Source organism: Aythya ferina (genome assembly GCF_964211825.1).
Source record: "Aythya ferina genome assembly, chromosome: 1".
NCBI classification, from domain to species: Eukaryota; Metazoa; Chordata; class Aves; order Anseriformes; family Anatidae; genus Aythya; species Aythya ferina.
Window position 1 is genome coordinate 179,580,149 of NC_140296.1, and position 13,177 is coordinate 179,593,325.

A 13,177-nucleotide genomic window follows, 5' to 3' on the forward strand; every position below is an offset into this window, starting at 1 on the left:
CAAAGTACAAAACAGTCTTTAGTCATATAAGTTTGTTTTAGCTAACACTAAGGGTGAAATAGAGAATTCAGATTTTTATTTTTATTTTCATTTTCAATAAAAAGTTTATCTTCTTCAGTCAGCTGTGCCATTTCAGTTCAGTTGTAGTAATCCACTTCCTAAACTTTGCTGCACATTCACTAACTATTATATAATTCTGGTGTAGGAGCTGGAAAAATATATGTGTCATATGTACTGTCTGGGTAACAACTTCCAAAACTATGAGTTAAAGAAGGATGGACATCTGTCCAGCATGAATTTCTGAGGAATACCAAATACAGCATATGCTGTTGAAGTCAACGTTTATTCAGCAGTTGTCATGTTGTTGTAGTAGTGGCAGCTCTAAAATTCTAATCCAAACAGACGAAAACAGAAATATGTTTACCTATTTAGAAAAACCTGTCCTGTGCGCTGATGGTCTTAAGAAACTAGTATTTAGTGGTAACCTACAAATGATACCTGAATGTAGGTCTTGTTCAGCATTCAGTCCTGAATTGGCCTTTGTCTGAATTCACTGTTTGACATCCTAGATCTGTTAAACCACCACACCACCCCTTCATCTTCAGAAACCGTATATGTAATGCAGTTTCTGAACTTGATTGGACTCAATGATCTTGAGGTTGGACTCGATGATCTTGAGATCTCTTCCAACCTAGACAATTCTGTGATTCTGTAACATGCAGACATCCTTTAAAGTCCAAGTTTTTATTTTCATATATAGGCCATGGTTGCATGGTAGCATTGCAGCTACAGTTGTACCTTTTTATGGTCTCAGGTGGCTAAATACATGGTTGTTCAAATGCAGCCTGTTCTCTTCATGTGATTTCATAGGATGTATCTAATGAACTACAAGAAAAGAAAGGCAACACATATGCAGTAGCTAAAACTAGAAGAAGGGAAGCTGCCTCCGTCCATCTGTCTTACAAACATGTCATTCAGAGGTTGATAAGGTGCTATCTTAGTGTTTTACCTGCAGATCTGAAGTCAGCTTCAAAATCATTAGAACTCAAGTCTTTTTGCAACTATGCATTTGTATTATCTGCATAATGGATGTGACACCAAATCATCTACAGCAGGACCTAGAAGGTCTGAAGTTAGAAGACAGTGTACTGAAACCAGCTTGTGATTATCTCAAATTTCTGTATGTCTCAAGCTTCAGTATGTCACATAGGTGGGAGGGTGGGCCACACACAGAAATCTGGTTGTAAAATAAATTGGATGCTGGAAACCTATTCTTTTTGCATTTCTGACTGTATGACAATGAATCTATGACTGAAAAAAACATGTAAGAAATGTTAGGCTTGGCTACCAGTTACTAAGAAATGGCAAGAATATACTGAATCCTGAAGAGTAATTCCTAAAATTTCTCAATGATGAAATAGTACTATAATAATTACCATAAATCTTCATTTACTTTCAAGAGAAGAGGTTTTCTTACAATTGTCATTGCATGGCTTGAGCTAATGAAAGATCTTTGAAACCACAGGCAACAGGAAAAATGCAGATTTTAAATGTGTGTGAGGATATAGTAAAAGATCAGTTTGTGCGAGATTCCCTGAAGTCAGCACTATGATGGTAACAGTTTCAAAAAAGATATACCTATATGCTTATCAAACACCAGTTATGTTGGTGGAGCCATGTATGCCAGCATAAATGCATTACCACTACAAGCTTGATCCTGTATTTTGTTATCTTCTTCACACTGTAGTTTATGTGACATCTCTGTCCCATTAAGTGATATGATCCTTCTGTACAAGAATAATCCCCTGCTTTGATGACTGTCTCAGTCTTGTAACAACATCAAGATTATTGAATTAATAGAATGATAATGTGATTCTATATGTACTGTTAAAACAATATTCTCTTGATAATGGACAGTTAAAATGTGCTTTATTTCCTGTTTTTATTGTTTATGTAGCTCTTCCAATTGTTTATGAACTGTGCAGAAAGTCCAAAACTTTTTTTTTTGTTTTTTGGCTATAATATGTAGCACATTTAACATTTTTATGTATATATATATACATAAAAGTATAAAAATATGCATACATAAATATATATATGTGTCTGAGTGTAACATTGGGGCTTATATCTCATTATTTAACATTTCAGTCTGTTAAAGACCGAAATACAGCAGAAAGCAATGTGTAAATATATATCATAGGAAGTGTGGTGGAGCATGTTCAGGTTATACAATATGAAAAGCTTGCTATAAAATGTTTTAAGATATTCAAAAGCCAGATGCTCAGAAATCCATCCTGCTAATCCATTTCGTCAAATAGATATAACATTACTTACATTATACGTAATACAAACTTCAGGAACTTTCACATGATCATATGTTGAATCATCTGTCAAGAAAGAGGCATTTGTGCTTGATATTGAAATGTATAAACTAGGATTTTGTAGAGATAACAAAGTAACAAAAGCACCGATGGTGTTGCAGGCATACATATATATGGTTCTTTGAAATTGCCTTTGCATCCTCCATGTATAAATGGAACAGAAATGTTAGACACTTAATAAGGAACTAAAGTCCATCCTTGCAGTATACATTACTGTAAATGTAACTTTTATTAAGCCTGAAATCTACTCCCTTTTTAATGTTCCATTCAGTGAAATCTAGCTGGTTGGTGTAAGATGAGGGTTGTCTGTGCACCCAGAGCTCCCTCTGAGTTCATTTCCAAAAAGAGATTGTAATCATTCATTTTGCTGTGCCTTCCCATCTTCAGTTGGAAGATGTCCTTTGACTTCATTCAAAATTGATCCATTTCAGAAAGTTCTTAAGGACATGTTAACAAGAGTACAGCTTTAGCCACTTTAATGAGTCTGTCATTCAGAAACTCTCAATGATGACTGGGTCATAGTTGCCGAATAAAAACAGATAGATGGGTAGATGTATATACGCACCTTTTAAAATCGCTCTGAAATCTTTGTTTCTTCCCAAAGAAAACATAGTTTTTCAACTAAACCTATTCAGCAACTCTACAAACAAGAGGATTCCAACAGAATGTTGTCCTTCTTTGAATAAATTTTGCTTTAATTTCCTTGTGCTTGTTACCATCATTTAACATGTGTATAGTGTTTATAGGGTGCATAGAGAAAATAAAGATATCCTTTCTCAACAAGTTAGGTAATGATCCTCAACTCATCTCTCTCATTTTCTTCCCTTTAAATCTTTTTTTTTTTTTTTTTTTTTTTTTTTTTATCCCCTACCCTTTGTGACTTGTAACTGCAACTGAATGCCCATAATTTAGAAAACTTTTCAAATGAATTAAGCTTTATTTTCTTTACCAGTTTTATAAAATGGTGTTTTGGCCTCTGTAGGGCTTGTCACAGTTGAGAATAAGAACTATCCATCCAGAAAGACTCCAAAATGTAGCCAAAAAATTGAAATATTTCAGCAGCATCAATACAATTGATATGACATTGAATACTAGAATTTAATTAAATATTACATTTATGGTCTTTTTGTTATTATTTCTCAGTACTAAAACACCTTGAAATTTGTTCCATTAAGTTTGTATCAAAAAAGATTTTGTGGAAGATGTTTTTTCAAAAAAATAGTTTAAATAGCAGTCTGTTGAAAGTGCATATCAATATCAGTTTCACCTCAAAGCAAAATTTTCAAAAAATTTCCTTCCTAATATTTTTATAAATTTGAGTTATAACAATCTGATTTTAAAGGAAAGAAAACTCTGAATTGCATTTAAACCATATTTTTAACCCTTCAGGACTGCTGAATTAAAGTTCCTTTTCATGCTGTTGAAGATTGCTCATTTTTTATAGTCTATAAGTGGATTATTTTTCTGCATATTTGGACAATAGGGAATCAGTTCTGTAGCACCTGAAAACCTTAGCTGTATTTTTTGTTTTGTTTTATGAAACACTGCAGTTCAGAAATTGCTTGTGCTTCCAGGTGGAAAATAATTTTTCAATTATTAATTTCAATTTAAAAATCTCAGTGTCTTCTCCCAGTTTTGAAGAGTTATGAAAGCTCTGGTAAAACTTAGATGGTGGCACATGACTTCCTGCTTCAAATGAGTGTTGTAAACTCAACAAATATATGTATATTACATATATACTGTAATACTGTCTTTAATAATTACTGAACTGTAACTGTCTTTAATAAACAAGATAATAATGTAGGTCATAGAGTAAATTAATACTTCCAGACCTTCTTTTGCTGGGTTGAATTTTTGGGGATCGGTTACTGTTACTGTCACACTTGTTAGCAAAGCTGATACTGATTTCAGCTCAGTGCTGATTTCAGAGTTGCATCTAATCTTTCAGTAAAAATACATATATACAATTATGTTTGTAAGTTAGTTATATTCAAGCATAAAAACAGATGACAAAGGTTTAATGTAGCCAGAATTCAATAGCAGAGTAGTATTGAAAATCGTTTGTCTTTATTGTTCCATTTTGTATATTCATTTCGTATATTGTATATATTCGTTTTGTCAGTAAATGGCACTATTTTTGTCTTCATTAATTCTATCTTTGCAAAATACATATGGATTTTCATGCAAGTACATGTCTACAAATAATAATGGGCTTTAAATAATTAAATAATTGATGCAAAGGAAATGAAATGTTAAATAACTTTAGGAAAGTAAGCAAAGTAAAGTGTTGGAATAGGTTGCTGGGAGTGTTGTGGAATCTCCCTTGGATGAAGGACAAACCAGTCATAAATGAAACAATTTATTCTACTTTTGAAGAGAGGTTGGGCTAGCTCACTTGCCAAGGTGTTGTGTGTCTTTTTGTTTTGCAATTAACGTAATAATGTTTTAAGAAGAAATATTACTTTAACTCATTTATTTTAATGAAATGAGATTCAAATTAGATAGCTAATCAGTGGTTACAGTAATTATGTCTATATGTATAGTGAACATTTTGTTGTTGTTGTTTATGAATATTTCAAACAATATTACAAAGATCCATTACAATATTGCAAACAAAAACCAAAAAGAAACAAACAAACAAAATATTACAAACATCTATTATTCTTAGAATAAATATCTGAATTTTATTCAGAAGAATTCTTTGACTCAAATCTTCCAAAAGTTTCTGGGTTTATTTCAAACTTTCACTATTATGGTAGTAATACTGAATTTTCATAAGACCCAAACTTGGCAATTCATTTTCCATCTAGAGAGCCAAATAAATACAAATTCTTATGAACCTGTAATTTTCAGCAGAGAAGTATGCAGAGAGCTTTTGAAAGTACTGCTTTATTAAATTCTGATCACTTTTAAGACTACGAACTTTTGAACAACAGTTGGAAAAATTGAAGATTTAGAAACCTGTTACTTCGAAAACTAACAGGGAGTAAGTAGATACCTTCCTTTTGTTACTCTTGTGGAGTTGGTTGCACTCTGAGATGTCCCCTAGTCCCTAGGGGACTAGGGAGGTCATATTCCTTTTTTGTCAGCTTTGGAGCAGGGAGAAGAGCCAGCAGTTAGTCTGCTTTGGTAAAAGCAGTAGCCCTTTGCACTTGCTATCCCAGTGAGAAGATTAGTTACCCAGAGTGGGAGAGTTAAGAGAGCAGACTGAATTTCTGTATCCCATTAACTAACCCTTCAGACCAGACAGACACTTGAATTACCCTTGCCTCTGTTCTTCTCCTCAGTTATATGTAGAAGGGAATAAGGTACCCGACCCTGGCCATCATAGTCTTTAAATGAATGGCATTAACAAACACTTTTGTGTCTATTTGAAGGAGTCCAAATTTTCAGTTTAAGTGCCAGAATAGGCTATTAGTATATATATGTATATACATTTTTTCCTACCTGCTTGTAAGAACTATTTTTTTTTTGTTAGCAATTAGAGATTTTTCATTGTGTACACTACTTTAAATTCAGGGTGTTGTTCTGTATGGGACTTCTGCTGCTTCTATTTCTGACTGAAAGGACTTGTAGGTCCAAAACATTTTTTGTTTCTTGGTAGGACAGTTAAAACTATTCATTTCCATATAGATGTTGTATCATTATAACTTTATAAACATGCATACTTTCTGGTCACCCTGGGAGTGCTATATATATATTTTTTTCTTGAAAATTAGCCTATAACATATAATAATAATCTATAATATATAATAAATCATAGTTCTCATCTTCTTTTGAAAAGAAAAATAATACTTTTATTTAATAAATATGTCATGACATCCTTAAGAAAAATGCATTATTGAAGTAATATTTACAAGATTTTAAGTTAAGTTAAAGAATATACAAAACGTAATAATCAAACTGTTAAATATATATAAGACTGAAGAAAACATGTTCCTAGATGCAACATAATTTTTGTGATTCATCTTGAGAATGAGTTAGCTAAAACGAAGGTGCTCTACCAGTGTTATTTAAAGTTCCATGCTTAAAATGACTAATTTTATAGCATGTATTTTCTGTTTGTGTGCCTGTCAGTTTTAAACAGCTTTTTATATGCAAATGTATGATGACAGTTCTATATTCTGTGTCATTTCTTCACTAGAGTTTTTCATGCTATCTGTTAATCCCTTAACAGATATTTATAGAGTTTTTACTGTTATTTTGACAAATCAGACATTGTTATTAAAATGATAAAAGAAAGTAATTTTATTACTTTTTGCATTGGAAGTTCTATTTTTTAATATATATATGTGTGTGTGTGTGTGTTTCCCAATTCTATTTTAGTAAATCTTTTACTGAAATTATGTCTTTTTAGTTTATACACACACAGTTAGTGTGTGTGTATGTGTGTGTGTGTGTGTGAAGAAAACTCTGCACTTGGACCTTGCTTCTAAAAAAGTGTATCACCAAATATTTTCCATCTTTACTGCTTCAGTAATTTATCATATGCGTCTGCATCAAGGTGTGTGTTCCAATAAGTTAATTTGTGAATATCATATGCTCTACTCGTACTAAATTTGGCTCCCATTGGAGATAGATTGCTCTGCCATACTTTTCAATATGAACAGACAGGCTTATTGTCTGTAATTTTTGTAGTTTGGAAAAGCTCTTGCCTTACCCTGGATAGTAACAGAGGATGTGTCACAAAGTGAAGAGTTGGGAGGATTTTAGCTGCAGGTCTAAGCAGTGGCTGAAGAGAGCGCTCTGTAATTTCTGAAGGAAACTGCAAATTTGTCTCATCTCTAGGTAACACCTCCTATTTTGATACTAACCTTAGGCATTAATTTAAGCTAAAAATGGAGATTGAGAAGACCGAGTACATATTCCCATAGTCTTAAACAAAAAAAGTCATTGGCAGTTGACACAGAAAGACAGCGAAAGGACAAAGACACTCACCTGTGTCTAATGAAGGAGGTGACATTTCAGTAAATGGAAGGTGTTTTAATATATTCTGTGAGTTGGCAGTCTCCCAGGACTGCTCATGGAAGTATATTTGGGGAAAGAAGCAGTGTGTAGAAGAAAGTTTCTTCGCATTGCAGTGTGCAAGCTGGTGCAGGGACCGGTCCCAGGCCTAGTGGGAATAACTAGGCTGGTGGAAATATCCAGCTGCTGGAGCCTTGGACTTCTAGATCTGTTCTTGGCAGGTTTTGTGAAACTATATTTATTCCAGATCATTTTTGATTTCCTTATTCTTTTAGGATGTCTCTATGTTAATAGAATTGCTGGTGTGGAACTTGCATTGTTGGGAGAGCAACATGGTACATGGGATAAGGAATGGAAAAGCTAGTTTTAGTTTTTCTGACACTCTCATCCAGGAGCCCTGTGGCCTTGCAAATGGACTACTAAACAGTCCAGATTCATCCTGCCTAACCTTAGGCATTCAGCTTTAGATACACCTGTTTGAAGTAGAGTCTAACCTGTGTCGTAGTAGAAAAGAGAGACACAGACAATTCTGGTTTTACATGGACTGGATTAGTCCCAATCTTTGCATATTGTCTTCTGTTTCCTCTAGGGAAGTGCCCAGGGCAAGTAGACATGGACACTTCACTTTGATATGCTTAAAGTTATGTGGTACAAACCTGGCCTAAGACTCACTGGTTCATGATAAGATACTATGAAATTATTAGAATTAATATTCTAATGAGGTCCTTGTGAGGTTTAGATACCTAATAGATTGTTCCATGATGTGATGCTTTGTATACTTATCTGAAATGTAGGAGGTGGGAGTTAGTATGGGATAAAGAGAGAGTTTTTGCTGTGACAAAATCTCATGTTCTAGTTTGTTTCCTATTAGATCTCACTTTTTTCAGTTTTTCTTTTGATCTTCATATGCAGTTTTCTCTATTAACTGACACTTATGAAATTTCCTTATTAGAGTTAACCAAAAGATTCAGTTACAGTTCTGTTATTCTATATTTTTTACTTAAGAAGTAGGCTAAAAAAGTACTCAAGCTAATACCTGTGTCATTTCTTACCAAACTGCCACATGATGGTATAAAAGATCAGAGGCAGAAAATTCAGCCTGTACACCAGGACAGGCCTCTCTACAGTTCTCAAACATTGCATTTGCCGTACAGATAAGGTACTTGTGTGAACAACACATAGCAAAATGAAATTAGGCATGCAAAAATATCTGCTCTGTATGCAAGCTTGGTTATATTTTATATAGAAAAGGGATTCCTCACATTTATATGACACATCATGAGAAGGTGAAATACTGCAGTCGGCTGTAGTTGGCTAGAGCAGTCAAATGAAGGTATAGGTAGGTGTACATGCAGTTGTAAATGCCTATTTAAAACAGGTATTTTTGCGAGAGATGAATGTGAAAGTGAGTAGGAGATGATTGTATCCATCCAAATACTTGATATTTGTACAGACATCAGATGTGAGGTTCTGGCTGATTTTGAGAGTTGTAACACTAGGGCTGCGTCAGGATGCCTTTATACCTTCCTGGACCTGGTTAGAGTAATCCACTTGAGACCTTGTAAAGAGCCTTGTGAGGTACTGCCTTCCTCAACCGGAGTCAAGTAAAAAGTATGTTACGTTTTTGAGAAGAAAGTTAGCTCAGAAGAAATAGCCTTGCAAGTGTCCTTTGTGTTACCATGGGAAATGACTGCTGTGGTGCTAATTATATTTAGTGTATTTATTTTTCAGATTGGCATTTGTGTGTGGGGTTGTTTCTAAGGAGGGCTGTTTTATTGTTTTTTTTGTTTGTTTGTTTGTTTTTTGAAACCATTTGTAGCCTTAACATTATTAAAATCATTAGCAGAATCAGTGCAGTTCTGTGGCTGCTGTTTAGCAAATATATAAAGATTATCTTAGTGCTCTATTCAGTGCTCACTGCAGGTCATATTCATAGTGGAATATGCTTTCTATGGTTTCATACTTTTTTCCAAATCTTTTGAGATCATTTTTGTTAAAGGCACCCACACAAGTTAAAAACAAACAAACAAACATCCTACACCAAATGTTGTGCGTTGGGTCATTTCTTTAACTTTTAAAAAACCCTCTCTATGTTTTCTTATTAGGTTGTTTTTGTACAAATGAAATGTGAAGCCCTTTTATTCATTCACTAGAGATCCATTAATCCATTTTCCTCATGTCCAAGAAACCCCACCTTTCCATCATACATGCCAAGGACACATAAACAATAAAAGTGCATTATTCTTAACTCTACAGGACTGTATTTCAATTTTTAAGTAATTAAGCAGTCCTCTGAAATTGGTATAGAAACTTTTAGATTTACATGAACAGGCATACCTACATTACCTGGCTAGACAGCTGCTTTGTTGCCCTCATTCTGGCCTCCCCTGACCATGTTGTTCAGTTTTCCTGCTTTATTTTAATCCATGGCCAAAGCTGAGCAGGGGTGCTTAAGGGTCAGAAATTAGCTGATGACTACATCATCTCCTTATTCTCTTTACAGCCAACGTTCCCACACTTGGTCTCACACAAAATTAGTTTTTAGCAGTGAAGAACAGAACTAGAAAGCAGCTTGCTTCATTCTGCTCTTCGATCACCAAGAAGCAGATGGTTGGCTGCAGACCTGTGTTTCATGCTTAGTTATATGGACCCCTTTTATCACAAACTGTTCAGAAGAGCCTGAAAGATGGAATAGTGGATAGATAAGGGACTTGCTTCAACCACCAGATAAAATGAGAGGTGGATTATCCTGAACTAATAACAACACTTCTCCCCGTTTCCCTGAAAGCCTGAGAAATATCCACACATCAGCTGCTTCATAGACCAAATGGTAGTCTTCATTGCTTACCTTTGACTGGGACCCATCCATTTTATCCAGAGCTAGGAGCAGTTAACAAAAATTAATACCCAGACATTCATGATACATAAAGCCCTACATGCTGTAGAATATTTGTCAGCGTTGGCAGGGTCAAGAGGGAACTTTCTTATTAAAGGCTTCTTTGGCTGAGGCCAAAACATGTTTCTTTTCTGTTCATGCTAATAACGTCCCTAAGATATGTTTCTGAAATGCTTGGACACTATTTTCAATCTGTTGCAGCTGCTGAAGTTTGATTTGAGCATGCGGAGAAGGAGTATTTCAACCAATTTGGATAAATTTTATTGGAAATTTGGAATATCAAATTAAATCTCTTTAAAATAGAATATGCTGTTTTTTTAAACCAATAGAAACATCAGTCAGCAGTTCATGTGAAATTTTCTAAGGCTGTCTTGTGTGCATTGATAATAGAAATATAGCAACAGTAAAATAGTACCATAATTTAGCACAATATACCATATACATACTTCCACTTTGATAATAATTTTGCTGGTTCTGAATGGCCGTACATGTACAGTCCTCTGCTTCTTCACTTCTGTGGGGTTCAGCAGTACGCAAATGTTTTGTTCCATGTCAGAAAGTAAATTAAATATTCTCATCCACTAATGTTGTATGCCTAAATTTGGAAGTTCCTTGCATGAGTCATGGGGAGTCAGCTCTCATACAAAACAATTCACAATTCAGAACAGAGCATAATTTATTCCGAGTTGCCATCTAAAGTAGCTTCTCTCTTAACTAAATAGTATATAGATACTCCTCCTAATTTGAACTGTTAAAGTTACAAGCTGCAATGTACCTGGCTGCAGGCAGTCAGAACACTTGCTAGCTTCTTTTATCAGGGAAACAGTGCAGCTGGATCCAGGTTTCCATTAAGCAAATAGTGCAGTACTTCCAGAAAAATAGTTTAGTCTGTAAGCCACACAGTCCTTGAGCTTTCTGTAGCTCTTGGAGTTCATTATGATGGTAATTTTTTATGAGGACTACAGCTCATTAGAAACTGGACTGAAACTAGGAATTATTATTGGCCATCAAATAGTTTCAGCTGGCAATAATTCTTGGATGTCATTGATCTGGGGCAAATTTGTATCAATGACCTAGAGCTTCATATCCCATTATTCACATCTTGAATCTTTAAAGCTTTAGATAATGTTTGCTCTAGAAACACTTTCAAAATGGGAAACTATGAATTTATGTTTAATTTCTTGTTCCTGTATTATTTGAAATTCATATATCAATGAAGAGCCTGAGCATACATTGCTGTGTATGTAAATTAGGCATAACCTTTTATATATATGACTTTTGTATGGACGGGGTCGTCAGAGGGGAAAAGACACAGTATCTTAAACACAACTGGCATGTTTTCAGCTATGAAATGCAACACAGCAGGGTGGTAGTAGTCTCTGAGCTTTTTGCTTATCCAGTTCACAGGTTTCTGCATTTCAAACTTGCATCATTTGTATATCAGTTCATTACTGCTCTCTCATGGAAAAGGTGGGATACCTTGGGCAAGTTGAGCTCTTTCCAAGGAATCTAACTGCCTGTGAGACTTGAAAGTGCAATTTACTGTAAAGCACTGGGTAAGAATACAGAATTTGAAATCCATTACTCTGCACTGATGAGGTTTTTCCTGAAGAACCTTTATATACACTGACCATGGCTTGAAAAATGATATCACAAAATCATAATGTTTTTACTTTTGGTTATAGTATTACATCCAGTGTAGCAGGAAATGGTTTTGCATGATAGTACACATGTAAATGTCAATGCATATGTCATTTACAGTGTATCTGGGTGTTATGTGAGATTCAGAATGATCGCACTGGAGCAAACTGTCTCTGTTACACTAAGTAAAATGTGCTTAGTAAAAATTGCTAGCAATTTTTTTCTAGACATATAATGACATGGTAAGAATACAAAACAAAACCACCAGAAACAAACCATTTCTCAAGCAGTAATATCTACAGGACAAGTGATCTAAATTGCTGGAACAGGGAGAGTTCATCACTGCACTGCAAAAGAACTTGAAATATAACCTAAAGGCAAGTGAAATACTGATTCCAAGCTTTGAAATAACAGCAACAAATTTACCTACAGACAGAAGATGCATGGAAGCAATAAACGAATTATACAAGTCTTACACATGCAATCTGATTATTCTGACCAAAGTGTTAATTGGATCCTAACTGCCAGATCTGATATCTGTAGTCTTGTAGTGGGAACCTTTCAAAGTGATGAACTGTAATTCACTGAGCTGCTTGAAGCACTTGTAATTTACTGCATGTCATGCTATGAAGAGCCTGACCTAATGGACTTTACATTACCTGTAACGCTGGAAACCTTTCAATGAAACTAGTTGGTAAAAAGTAATAGTGGAAGTCTATTCACAAAGAGGAAACAAAACTACATTTTAAACACTGTTTTATATCCATATAAAAAGTTGGTCATTAAACAAAAGATGAGCAACTCAGGTCAAATATTTAAACTGGAATATTTCGCAGTGGTGAGGTGTCTGGTAAATTTTAAATTAAATAGAAATGATTAATATGAGAAGAGAACCTGAGATAGTTCTAAATGGTGTGGAATATGTTGTGCTTTAGATGGTCATGCATGAAATTCCCTTTCCTGAATATAATATGTTTAAAAATGGGGTTTGAGATAACCATCGTTCCCGTCTGCATCTTAAATCAATATTCAGAGATACTGAGGGAACATTTATATTGTAGCTACTGAATGCTAACAAGAATCCAAAATTAGCCACCCCTCCACCCCTGGCAGAGGGCTGATACCTGCTGGAAAGCAAAGACTTTCTTTTCATGTAGATTATGTTAAAAGGCTGCTGTAGTAGCATAGGTTCGGTTTGCAACTCCTGAAACAAAATTGATGCTATCAAAGAGGTCACATCTGGACAAGTTCTCACTGTTGGTAAGGATTGGGGGTACAAGGTTATTTAGCCGAC

General features: G+C 34.7%; 1 protein-coding gene across 13 annotated transcripts in view; it reads left to right on the plus strand.

Annotated features, from left to right (window-relative positions):
- Positions 1-13,177, plus strand: part of FOXP2 (forkhead box P2) — a 429,442-nt gene that overhangs the window by 343,833 nt on the left and 72,432 nt on the right. The window lies entirely within an intron of this gene.